The 12,750-nt window shown below is 44.4% G+C and overlaps 1 long non-coding RNA gene across 1 annotated transcript; it reads left to right on the top strand.

Annotated features, from left to right (window-relative positions):
* Nucleotides 1-4,962: 4,962 nt before the first annotated feature.
* Nucleotides 4,963-10,994, top strand: LOC143935321 (uncharacterized). Its single transcript, XR_013263493.1, has 2 exons — nucleotides 4,963-6,943; nucleotides 10,755-10,994. It is a non-coding gene; the product is annotated as an uncharacterized LOC143935321 (long non-coding RNA).
* The last annotated feature ends 1,756 nt before the right edge of the window (nucleotides 10,995-12,750 follow it).

Here is a 12,750-nt window from a genome sequence, read left to right as displayed (position 1 = left end):
CACAAAAGTTCTTATAAGGACTGGTAACTTGGTATAGGGTGCTACGGTACATAGGCTTGAGTGCGGTACAGTCTGCTGTTCTGTAAGGACCGCTATCGGTCCACAATAGATAGGGTTGACGTGCACCACTGCTGACCGCTGCCCTATACTGCAGCAGTCCTTCAGCGGTATAGGGACTGACGTACAGTCTGCTAAACACTAATACACAACCTGCTTGGTCCACAAAAGTTCTTATAAGGACTGGTAACTTGGTATAGGGTGCTACGGTACATAGGCTTGAGTGCGGTACAGTCTGCTGTTCTGTAAGGACCGCTATAGGTCCACAATAGATAGGGTTGACGTGCACCACTGCTGACCGCTCACCTATACTGCAGCAGTCCTTCAGCGGTATAGGGACTAAGAGTTTTGTCACAGGGTCATTTAAAAAATGACATGCAGAGGAAGAGGCAGGCCCTTCCGCAGGGGTGGTAGGGGTAGGGCAGGAGCAACAGGCTTGAGCCAAAGTGGGAAGTTGCAGAAGGTGCGTTCAATTACTTTAAAGGATGCACCAGACTTGGTTGAGTGGCTCGCTCAGCCTTACTCTTCTGCACCCTCCTCATCCTCTCGATCTGCACCCTCTTCTTCACTCTCTGCTATGTGCACCCCCAAAGACACTACCACCAACAACACGACCACCACCACCACCACCACATACCTTCCGCTTGAGTCACTGGAATTATTTTCCGATCCATATCAAGAGGACATTTCTGATGCGCAGCCACTCTTGGTATTGGATCAGGAAGAGGAGGTAGCAACAAGCGCTACTCAGCAGTCTGACGCCAGTACCCAGATCAGCCCAAGGAGGAGGTTGGTCCCCGGTGTTGCTGCCTACTCTACTTATAGCGGTGGGGAAGGTGACGTTGATGATGACGTGTCTAGTGATGTCACGTGGGTGCCCACAAGAGAGGAAGAGGAGGGGAGTTCAGAGGGAGATATGGACCAGCAGATAGGGAGGAGAAGCAGCAATGACTTACATTGCACAGCAGGGACAAAGCAGACTGCAAATGTATCAGGAGCGAGTCATCGACCATGTACGGTCACATCTGGCGCTCCCAGGACACCGGCACATGGCTCCGCAGTGTGGGCTTTTTTTAACGTGTCCGCTGCTGACAATAGCGTTGCCATCTGCAATCTTTGCAGTCAACGCGTTAGTCGCGGTAAGCCCAATACTCACCTAGGGACGACCGCCTTAAGAAGGCACATGAGCAGCCATCACCGAGCCCAGTGGGAGCAACGGAACACACAAAGCCACACTGCAGGCTCTCACCGTCCAGCCTCGTCTTCTACTTCTCCTTCTCCTCTCTCCTCACAATTGTCCTCCACTCCACCTTCCATCACGCCAAGCTCACATTTTTCTGCAAAAAGGCAGGCTTCCGTGGGCCTAATGTTTGAGCGTAAAAAAATGATGACGCCGGATAACCCTCTTGCCCAACGGTTGGCGGCTGGCTTGTCAGAACTCATAGCCCGCCAACTACTGCCATATAAACTGGTGGACTCGGAGGCCTTTCGCAAATTTGTGGCCATTGGAACACCACAATGGAAGGTCCCAGGAAGGAAGTATTTCTCAGAGAAGGGCATCCCAGAGCTATATGGCCATGTTCAGCGGCAAGTGAATGTATCTCTGGCACACAGTGTCGGTGCCAAGATACATCTGACCACAGACACGTGGTCTAGCAAACACGGGCAGGGAAGGTATATCAGTTTTACTGCCCACTGGGTGAACCTTCTGACGGCCGTCAAGCATGTAACCCGTGGCACCCGTGTAGATTTGGTTTTACCGCCACGGATTGCATGCAGGCCTGACTCTTCTTCTCCTCCTCCTACTCCATCCTCCTCCCTCTCCTCCTCAGCTGCCTCCTCCTTTTCCGCTGCTAGCGTCTCTTCCACTGCACCGCCCAAGCTCCCCAGAACCTATTCCACATGCCAGGTGAGACGTTGCCATGCCGTGCTGCGTCTGTTGTGCCTGGAAGCAAAGAGCCACACTGGCCCGGCACTCCTTTCAGCTTTGCGTTCACAGGCAGATGAGTGGCTAACACCGCTCAATTTGACAGTTGGTAAAGTGGTGTGTGACAACGGTGCCAATCTGCTTAGCGCATTGAAACAGGGCAAAATCACGCACGTGCCGTGCATGGCACACGTCTTAAACTTGGTCGTGCAGCGATTCCTTGTCAAATACCCTGGGGTCCAGGACATCTTGCGGCAGGCAAGGAAAATCTCGGCCCATTTCAGAAGATCTTACACGGCCATGGCTCGCCTTGCTGACATTCAGCGGCGACACCATCTGCCGGTCAGACGTCTTATTTGCGATTGCCCGACGCGATGGAACTCAACCTTCTATATGCTTGATAGGCTGCTCCAGCAGAAACGTGCAGTTAACGTCTACCTGTATGAACTCTGCGAAAGAAACGGTTCTGGGGAGCTGGGTTTTTTTTCACCGCGCCAGTGGCTGCTCATGCGCGACACATGCAGACTTCTGCGGCCATTTGAGGAGATCACCAAACTGGTCAGTCGCAGCCATGGCGCCATCAGTGACATGGTACCTTATGCCTTCTTTCTGGAGCGTGCATTGCGTCGTGTCATTGATCAGGCTGTGGAGGAGCAGGAGCGGGAAGATGAGGAAGTCGCAATGCTGGATGAATTCCCAGGGGGGGCTACTCTATCTGAGACAAGTCAACAACAGGAGTCTGATGAGGAGTCAGAGGAGGATGGTGCCGGGGCGGATGAGCAGGAGCAAGAAGAGCATGCTTTAAACCTTTCTGGGATCCCTGTTGTGCGAGGATGGGGAGAGGAGAATGAAGAGGACGACATTATCCTGGATGATGAGCAGGAGCCAGGCCACCACACCGCTTCCACTTTAGTGCAAATGGGGGCCTTCATGCTCCAGTGTTTTAATAGGGACCCCCGTATAAAAAGCATGAGGGTCAAGGACCAGTACTGGGTGGCAACGTACTTAGACCCCCGGTACAAACACAAAATGGCGGAAATGTTACCGCCGTCGCAGAGGGCTGTCAGAATGCAGCACTTCCAGGCCTTGCTTCGAGAAATGCTGCATTCTGCTTTTGCGTGCGCTGGCAGAGGAGCAATTCCCACTCCCAGAGAAGGATTTGCGGGTACCAATCCAACAGCGCCTGCAAGAAGAGGCCGGTTTGAAGATGTGTTGGTGACTTCGGATATGAGGTCATTCTTTCAGCCGACCCATCGACAGGTGTCATCCGGATCCAGCATCAGGGAACGCCTAGACCGTCAGGTGTCCGACTACATTGGGTTAACGGCCGATGTGGACGCTCTGAGGAGTGATGAACCCCTAGACTACTGGGTGGGCAGGCTTGACCTCTGGCCAGAGCTTGCCCAATTTGCAATCGAACTGTTGGCTTGCCCCTCATCCAGTGTCCTGTCCGAAAGGACGTTCAGCGCAGCAGGGGGGATTGTGACCGATAAGCGTACTCGCCTAGCTCACCACAGTGTTAACTACCTCACATTTCTAAAAATGAATGAGGCATGGATCTCGGAGGAATTCAACACATGTGATCAGTAGACCATGTATATGTCTATAAACAATTTTTGGAATCAAGCACACAGACCTTCTTAATTCATTTGGCTCACTTCCCTGACCCAAAAAAGCACACCGTACTATATGCCCCTACCCTCCTCTTTGAAGAGGTTGAGCGGTGTCATATTTCTACTGGGGCTGCTTATTATGAGGGGTTCCCACCATCCCTGTGCTGTGCTGACTTCCTCCTGGGTGTTCTTATTATGAGGGGCTCCCACCATCCCTGTGCTGTGCTGACTTCCTCCTGGGGGTTCTTATTATGAGGGGATCACACCATCCCTGTGCTGTGCTGACTTCCTCCTGGGGCTGCTTACGGTGCTGCTGTCAGCGCTGTATGTCACGGAGCTGCTGTCAGCGCTGTATGTCACGGAGCTGCTGTCAGCGCTGTATGTCACGGAGCTGCTGTCAGCGCTGTATGTCACGGAGCTGCTGTCAGCGCTGTATGTCACGGAGCTGCTGTCAGCGCTGTATGTCACGGAGCTGCTGTCAGCGCTGTATGTCACGGAGCTGCTGTCAGCGCTGTATGTCACGGAGCTGCTGTCAGCGCTGTATGTCACGGAGCTGCTGTCAGCGCTGTATGTCACGGAGCTGCTGTCAGCGCTGTATGTCACGGAGCTGCTGTCAGCGCTGTATGTCACGGTGCTGCTGTCAGCGCTGTATGTCACGGAGCTGCTGTCAGCGCTGTATGTCACGGAGCTGCTGTCAGTGCTGTATGTCACGGAGCTGCTGTCAGCGCTGTATGTCACGGAGCTGCTGTCAGCGCTGTATGTCACGGAGCTGCTGTCAGCGCTGTATGTCACGGTGCTGCTGTCAGCGCTGTATGTCACGGAGCTGCTGTCAGCGCTGTATGTCACGGAGCTGCTGTCAGCGCTGTATGTCACGGAGCTGCTGTCAGCGCTGTATGTCACGGAGCTGCTGTCAGCGCTGTATGTCACGGAGCTGCTGTCAGCGCTGTATGTCACGGTGCTGATGTCAGTGCTCTGTATTACGGTGCTGCTGTCAGTGCTCTGTATCTCCTGCACCCTCTTGTTTGCCTACCCTGGTCCCTGACCTTCCCTCTCCTCCATTGCCTTCATTAGCTCCATAGTCCTGAATTGTCAGAACAATTTCCCAAATAAAAAAAAAATGCTTGTAGTTATCGATCCCAAATTCACCTCATACATGTATTATGCTATTGTCCAGGTGGTGGGACTACGTGCTACCCCCTAATAATTACCCCGTGGCCGCAAATTCGACCTAAAGGTTTGCGAAATTCGCCTCCCATTGAAGTCAATGGAGCCCGCGGCGAACGGTCGTTTTCGCGAACGTTTGTGTCCGTTCGCGTTTCGCGTTCGCGAAACGTCCCGTCGGAAGTTCGTCCATCACTACTAGCAACGCCCCCGTCTCTTACCATGATTGGAAGGACGTTTGTTTTTCATGTTAGTTTTAGTAAATCATATCTGTCTGAAGACTAAAATGGAAAGGTCATATTCAAGTACATGTCATGACATAATGGTTTGTGTAGCAATTAAAATGAATGTATTTTTTTCATGAAAGTAAAAATTTTTTTTTTTAAGGCTAAAGACATCATGAATTTACTACAGTTCTCTTGAGGATTTTGTCACCTGTATTATGTCAGATGAAGGTATTTACATATAAATGAAAAGATGAAGACCGCGTAGTAAGTATGTTTCCGATAGAAAACTACCAAAGGCAGTGTGTTTTTTTTTTTTTTTCTTTTCAGGTGGTGAGTACTAGACATGTGCAATTCATCTAGTTCCAAATCTGTTTTTTAATAAATTTGGACAAATTAGTTAATTGGGAAATATACGAATGTCCGAATTTTTCCGAATATTTGAAAATCCAGAAATTCAAAAATCCGGAACTTTGGAAATCCAAAAATTAGAATGAAAATCCGAACATTCAAAAGAACGAAAATCCGAAAATCCAAAAACCTGCTGTTTGTGTCCCCTTTTAAGTTTTGACATCGAAAAAGCTTAGGTGTGTGAAAGTTATTTTTGTACCAGTTGTTCTCCATGTCCCGAGTTTATGACTTAAAGGGGTTGTGTTTTTTCACCTTAATGTATCCTATGCATTAAGGTGAAAAAACACCTGGCAGTCACTGCCCCCCAAGCCCCCCCATTTTACTTACCTGAGGCCCTTCATCTCTTCAGCGGGGACGCACTCTCCCTCTCTCCACGGGGTCCTGGCTCTTGATTGGATAGATTGATAGCAGCACAGCCATTGGCTCCCACTGCTGTCAATCAAATCCAATGTGACGGGCGCTGGGGGGCTGAGTCATACATTCAGCGGCTATGGACGCCGAATGCTGGACTCGGGAGCATGCCCGCAAAGTAACTCCGCTTCTCCCAGGGGACATCTGATGCCTGGAGGAGCTGTGAGAGCCACCGGGGGAACCCCTGAAGAGGAGTTTCAGGGCCACTCTGTGCAAAACAAACTGCACAGTAGAGGTAAGTATGACGTTTGTTATTTAAAAAAAAATAAAAAAACGATCCCTTACAATTACACGGCTTACTGCCGCAGTAAAATGATGGCGGCCATGAGCGATTGTGGGCATGAGAGGCAGAACAGGGACATGTGTGTGTAAACACACAAATCCCTATTCTGTTCTGTGAAGAGTGACGGATCATGAGTTCTTAATAGCTAGAAACCATGATCTGTCATTTCCTCTTGGTCAGTCCCCTCCCCCTACAGTTAGAAACACACACAGGGAACACAATTAACCCCTTGATCGCCCCATAGTGTTAACCCCTTCCCTACCAGTGACATTTTTACAGTAATCAGTGCATTTGTATAGCACTGATCGCTGTATATATGCCAATGGTCGCAAAAATGTGTCAAAAGTGTCCGCCATAATGTCGCAGTCCTGATAAAAATCGGAGATCGCCGACATTACTAGTAAAAAAGTTAACAATAATAAAAATGCTATAAATCTATCCCCTATTTTTTAGACGCTATAACTTTTGCGCAAACCATTCAATATATACGCTTATTGCAATTTTTTTTTACTAAAAATATGTAGAAGAATATGTATCGGCCTAAACTGAGAAAAAAAATTGTTTTAAAAAAAAAAAAAATGGGGATATTTATGATAGCAAAAAGTACTAAATATTGTGTTTTTTTTTTCAAAATTCTTGCTCTCTTATTGTTTATAGTGCAAAAAATACAAACCGCAGAGGTGATCAAATACCACCAAAAGAAAGCTCTATTTGTGGGGGAAAAAAAGGACATCAATTTTGTTTGGGTGCAACGTCGTACGACCACGCAATTGTCAGTTAAAGCGACGCAGTGCCAAATCGCAAAAAAATTCCTGGTCATTGAGCAGCCAAATCTTCCGGAGCTGAAGTGGTTAAGGTCAGTAGGTTTTCACAAATAAGAATACACACATAGTAGTTTTTCATAGAGCAAGAATACTTGAAGATATCTTTTATAAAGTAAATTAAAGGTTATACATAATATAGTTAGTTATTTGATATAGTTACTTAATTAGTTAGCTAGTTAGAAATAGTGTGATATATAATATATATATATATATATTCAACTATACACGATCAGAAATTCGGCCAGCAAAAGACCGATGAGAGCTTTTGGTCAGAAAATGCAATCGTGTGTATGCTCCATCAGAATTTCGGCCAGCAAAAGATTGAGAGCATGTTCGCAATTTTGCGGTTGGAAAAAGTTTGTGTGTATGCAATTTCGATGCGCAAAAACTCACGCATGCTCAGATTCAACTACGAGATGGAAGCTATTGGCTACTGGCTATTGCACTTCCTTTTTTCTAGTCCCATCGTATGTGTTGCACGTCACCGTATTCTTGACGGTCGGAATTTGGTGTGACCGTGTGTAGGCAAGACAGCGAAATCCCATCGGGAAAACCATCAGAGCTTTTTCTGACCAAAATTCCGATCGTGTGTACACGGCATGACTTACAGAATGTATAAGAAGTGGCCATTTAGCAGAAGCAAGAAGGCCAACGCAATGTTTTTTTTTAGAATACTGTTATGTGTTTCTGTCAATCAAAGAAGTTTAACCACTTTACGACTGGTGCACGACGACATACGTCCATTTTTTGAAGAGGGATATCTCGGTAACGGCAGCAGCTGCTGCCACAATCGAGGTATCCATCTCTTCAGGCGCTGGTCATGTGTATGATATTGGTGGTCTCTGCGGCAGGTTCGCTGCAAGATCACCGTTTTCGGCGGAGGGAGAGGTGCCACCCCCCTCCCACCGCTCTCCCGCGCCCTCCGTCGCTTACCGGAGCTGTCGGCAGCGGCGGAGGCGATCGGGACCCTTCTCTGTGGTATGGAGATGAGTGAGGCTAAGATGGCCCCCACCCGTCTCTATACCATAGCAGGGCGGAAGCGACGTCAAAACGTCACTTCTGCCCATACCTCTTAAAGGCACATTTTTTTCAGTGTCATCTTTTCAAATGACTTTTTTTTTTTTTTATTGCATTTAAGTCCAAATATGAGATCTGAGGACTTTTTGACCCCAGATCTCATATTTAAGAGAACCTGTCATGCTTTTTTCTATTACAAGGGATGTTTACATTCCTTGTAATAGGAATAAAAGTGATCCATTTTTTTTTAAACAGTGTAATAATAAATAAAATCAAGTAAAATAAATAAGAATTATTTTTTTTTAAAACACCCCGTCACAACAAGCTCGGGCGCAGAAGCAAACGCATATGTAAGTAGCGCCTGCATATGAAAACGGTAGTCAAACCACACATGTGCGGTATTGCCGCGATTGGTAGAGCAATTGGTAGTCAATATTGTCAGTGGGTGTAATCAATGCCTCAGAGTCGGTGGTCAGTGGAATTAAAGAATGTTTGGCGGTTAATGACCTACAGCCTGTGGTCAGGGCGAGGAGAAATAATGACCTCTAGTTGGTGTCAGTGGAAGGAATAATGCCCCATTGTTGGTATTTGTAGAAGGAAAAGACCCCAAGGGCCTGTTAAAGGCCTGAAAATGGCCACCGTAAAGTCAAAAAAGGAGTGGGGTATCATTAATTAATGACTTCCAAAGGTATTATCCCATAATAGTAACATCAAAAAACAAAACTGGAAAAATCATGGGATTTTAAATATGCCAGTAGGAATCCAACAACCATAATTCTAATTCATAAAAGCATTCTTTATCACAATTCTTATAAAAGTCAGCAGATAACAACACAATTAAGAACACATAAAACCTTTAAATGTGTGGTTATTACGTAGATGTGGGCGAATCCCAGCGAAGTCGTATATGATTGAAATAACAGGAATTGGTCTATGTGTCTCACAGGATACCCGGCTTCACAAGGACCATGTATTGTCAGATTTGTTCAAGTTGTTAAATTTTAATTTTAATACACTGTACCCCCCATGATGTGGAAAATGCCCTGTCCAGTCCTGGGAGCCGGCCCACGGGAAGAATGAAGAAGAAGAAAAATCAAAAATGACTGGAGACAAAAAATGTCCACTCCTGTACATATAGGAGCAATCTTCGAATTCAGACCAATTGGAAAAAAAAAAGTATATTAATATGATTCATGCAGATATGTCGTTAGTCCATGACATGGAAAGGTAAATCCAAGTTCATATATCATAGGATCAAATGTGGTCTTCCCATGAACTGAGAGCGTTGATATATGTGCTCCCAGGACTGGATGGAGCGTTTTGGAGGGTATATACCAGGGATATGCAATTAGCAGACCTCCAGCTGTTGCAAAGCTACAGGTCCCATCATGCCTCTGGGTGTCATGCTTGTGGCTGTCAGATTCTTGCTATGCCTCATGGGAGTTGTAGTTCTGCAACAGCTGGAGGTCCGCTAATTGCATATCCCTGGTATATACCATTGTAATTATGATTGGACAACTTTCACAAATCTGACAATACATGGTCCCGATGAAGTAGGGTGCCCTGCAAAACGCTGACCCTCATATGTGGCGTCGCTGGGATTTTACACACATCTACGTGATTTCCACATATGGCAAAGATTTATGTGTTCTTAATTGTGTGGTTATCTGTTGACTTTTATAAAAATTGTAATAAAAAATGCTTTTATGACATATAATTATGGTTATTATGGTAATTATAGACTCCCAGTGGCATATTTAAAGTCTCACGAGTCTTCCAATGGTGCATGAAAATGGCCACATCTGGTCTGCTAGCTGGAGTCCACTGCCCAAAAGGCAAAATTATTCACGACTTCCCAGAGCTTTTATTTAATTTGCTTTTGCTGGACCAAAAAAAATGTTGGAGTCTGTGAAAGGATGAACTTGATGGACATTTGTCCTTTTGAAACCTACGTAACCATCTTCCTTTTCATATTGTACATTTTGTAATACGACTTATCAATTCACAAAGCTTCTGCCTCATCAGTATAATACAGATTTCATAGAACATCAGTGATGTTGCTAGATTCCAGATAAGCTATACCTGTCAGTATACTCATTCCAAAACATGATTGACTGCAGATATAAAACCACATAACTAAAAATAAAAAATCTGATTAAAAAAATACAGTATATAACAAAAAATAAATAAATAAATAAATAAAGATAGATACATTTATCACAATACCATACTTGATTAACAAGCCATTTGAATACATACGTTCTAATGGATAACAGGTCACGATATACAAAAGATGTACAGGATCCATACAAATAGAGAACATCATGGCCTACATGACAATCCTAAAACAGTGACCCAAAGGTGTGTAAGAACTGCAGTGTTCCATTAAAAGGTACCTGTTGATTATGTTGTTTGTGATATAATATTCTATAGTAAGAAATATGTAAAGCTGTCAGTGTTAGCAATGAGTAAATTTAAGACATTTTGCCAAAAATTATGTTTTACTGAAATTCATTGGCTTCAATACAATGATATCATTTTTATTTTTTTGTTATTAACTACATTTATTAAGGTATATTTTTCTAGATGCACATTGAGCAGTTGCAGATACATTTTTCTGAAATATATCTATGAATATTGGGACATCTGGGACCTCACAGCAGATATGAATTCACTAACACTGAAGTGAAGTTCTACCTTACACTGAGATATAGCCATGTGTCCAATTGACTCCTCCAAAGCAGATGACATGATAACATTATTAAATTATGCTGTGAAAAAATAATGCTTTAGAAATGTATTTATGTATTTATTTTATTTTTTTAGATGGCTGAATGGAAAGCAAACATTTTGGTTCTCTCTTTGAATTTTCTATGTGGTTGGATGATGAAGAACTCCCACCTCCTACCTGAAGACCTGTTCCACTGTTGGTGAATGCTGGATGGAAAATACAATACACGTTGACCATAGCTGACAATTAAAACTAATATAACTATTGTTAGCTAAACAAATGACTTTCCTGAGTTTTTGTGAACCTGAAGACTTTTTATAAAGAATGTTCTGGTACTTTGGTTGGTGTTTACTTTCCTATAGTGGTACCTATTTCAGATGTGTCTGGCTGAATGTTAGGATGAAAGGTATTTTATCTGCTCCAAAGAGCCCAATACTGATAATAGGGACTCAAAGATCAACAAAAAGAACATGCTCTACTGGAAATTACCTGGGAGACTGGAAACCGGTGCTCTGGCCCAGATGTCCTTGAATTGTAGTAATAACCCTCTAAAACAGGGGTCTCCAAACCTTCTAAACAAATGGTGAGTTTACTGTTCTTCAGACTTTAGGGTGGTCGAACTAGGGCTAGTGGTAGTAGAAAATGTCCTGGCATCCAGTGGGAGTGAACAATGCCTTTTGGTGTCAGTGCGAGTAATAGTACCCCATCATTGATGTCAATGGAAGGAATTTTGCCCCTTTGCAGATGCATAAACAGGACACAACTATATCACAGGATGTTGCCGAAAACAGACCCACAGCATCTTCTTGAAGGATAGAATGTGGCCTGGCTGGTCCATGCTCTTTCCCTACTCGTCTGGAACCTCTCCCTACTGCTAATAATGTCCCTGTGAGATGGGTGACCTGTCCCTAAACTACCCACATGTGAAATGTGCGCCAATCCTGGGAGCCAGGAACTTAACCGGTTTCTGCCCGGCCTATGTCATATTGATGCCAGCAGGAACCTCTCATTGGTTCGGGTGGATGTCACACAACGTACTCCGGGATCGCGCCCCCCAAGCAGCCATGCAGCGTCACGATCTGTCACAGGCTTGTCCATCGGACACAGCTGATTACTGATCACTGTACCGGCCCACTGCCGGTACCATGTGACAGGTGTAAACAAAGTATGGCTTCCTTTCAAGCCATCCATTGTATATAATGGTGTTGCTAGCTGTGATTGGTCTGTGTGATAACATGGTACAGACTGGGCCAATCACAGCCCATCTGTACCATGTGACCAATCACAGCTAATCACAACAAAACAAACTGAATGAATCCTTTTCATTCAGTAACATTCATGCATATAGCAAAAAAAACAAAAAACTGATCACTTTCCCAGAGTAGTACAATGTTATCATGGTAACATTATATTTCTCTGGTCACAGTGTGCTAAAAAAAAGTTAAAAAAAAAATATGATAACATTTTTTTTAAAATGTGAAAAAAAATATTATTATTATTATTTTTTTTGTACTTTTTTGTACCCATGATATGATGACGCTGTACTGTACTGGTGACAGTACGTATAAAAAAATAAAAATAAAGTTTAATGTCTTAATTTTCCATAAACTTATGACAAAAAATGACAAGTTCAAAAAGCTTGCCATGCCTTTTACTAAATACATTGGACTGTCTACTTTCCAAAAAGGGGAATGAATAATATACACTGATTTGGGTTATTTTCACCAGAATACATTTTAGCCTAAATTTATGAAGAAAGATTATTTATTTGCAAATTATTATAACAGAAACAAAGAAAAATGTGCTATCTTTTTCAGTCTTTTTTCATTTACTTATGGTATAAAAAATCCAGTGGTGATTACATACCACCAAAAGAAAGCTCCATTTATTGCATGACCGTACAGTTGTCTTTCAAAGTGTGACAGCACAGAAAGCTGAAAGTTGGCCTGGGCAGGATGGGGGTAAAAGTGCCCGGTATTGAAGTGATTAAATAGGCTGTGCTTGACCCAAGATGGCTGCCAGAGTCACATTGGGCGGCAGCATTAAATCGGATAACTCCCCCAGTAACCCAGGAAACTCTTGATTTCCCCT

The sequence above is a fragment of the Lithobates pipiens genome, unplaced genomic scaffold (genome assembly GCF_037356315.1).
Source record: "Lithobates pipiens isolate NorthernLeopardFrog02 unplaced genomic scaffold, aLitPip1_a1.2 Scaffold_28, whole genome shotgun sequence".
NCBI classification, from domain to species: Eukaryota; Metazoa; Chordata; class Amphibia; order Anura; family Ranidae; genus Lithobates; species Lithobates pipiens.
The sequence above is the reverse complement of the archived record's forward strand: the minus strand, read 5'-3'. Positions and strand labels throughout refer to the sequence as shown.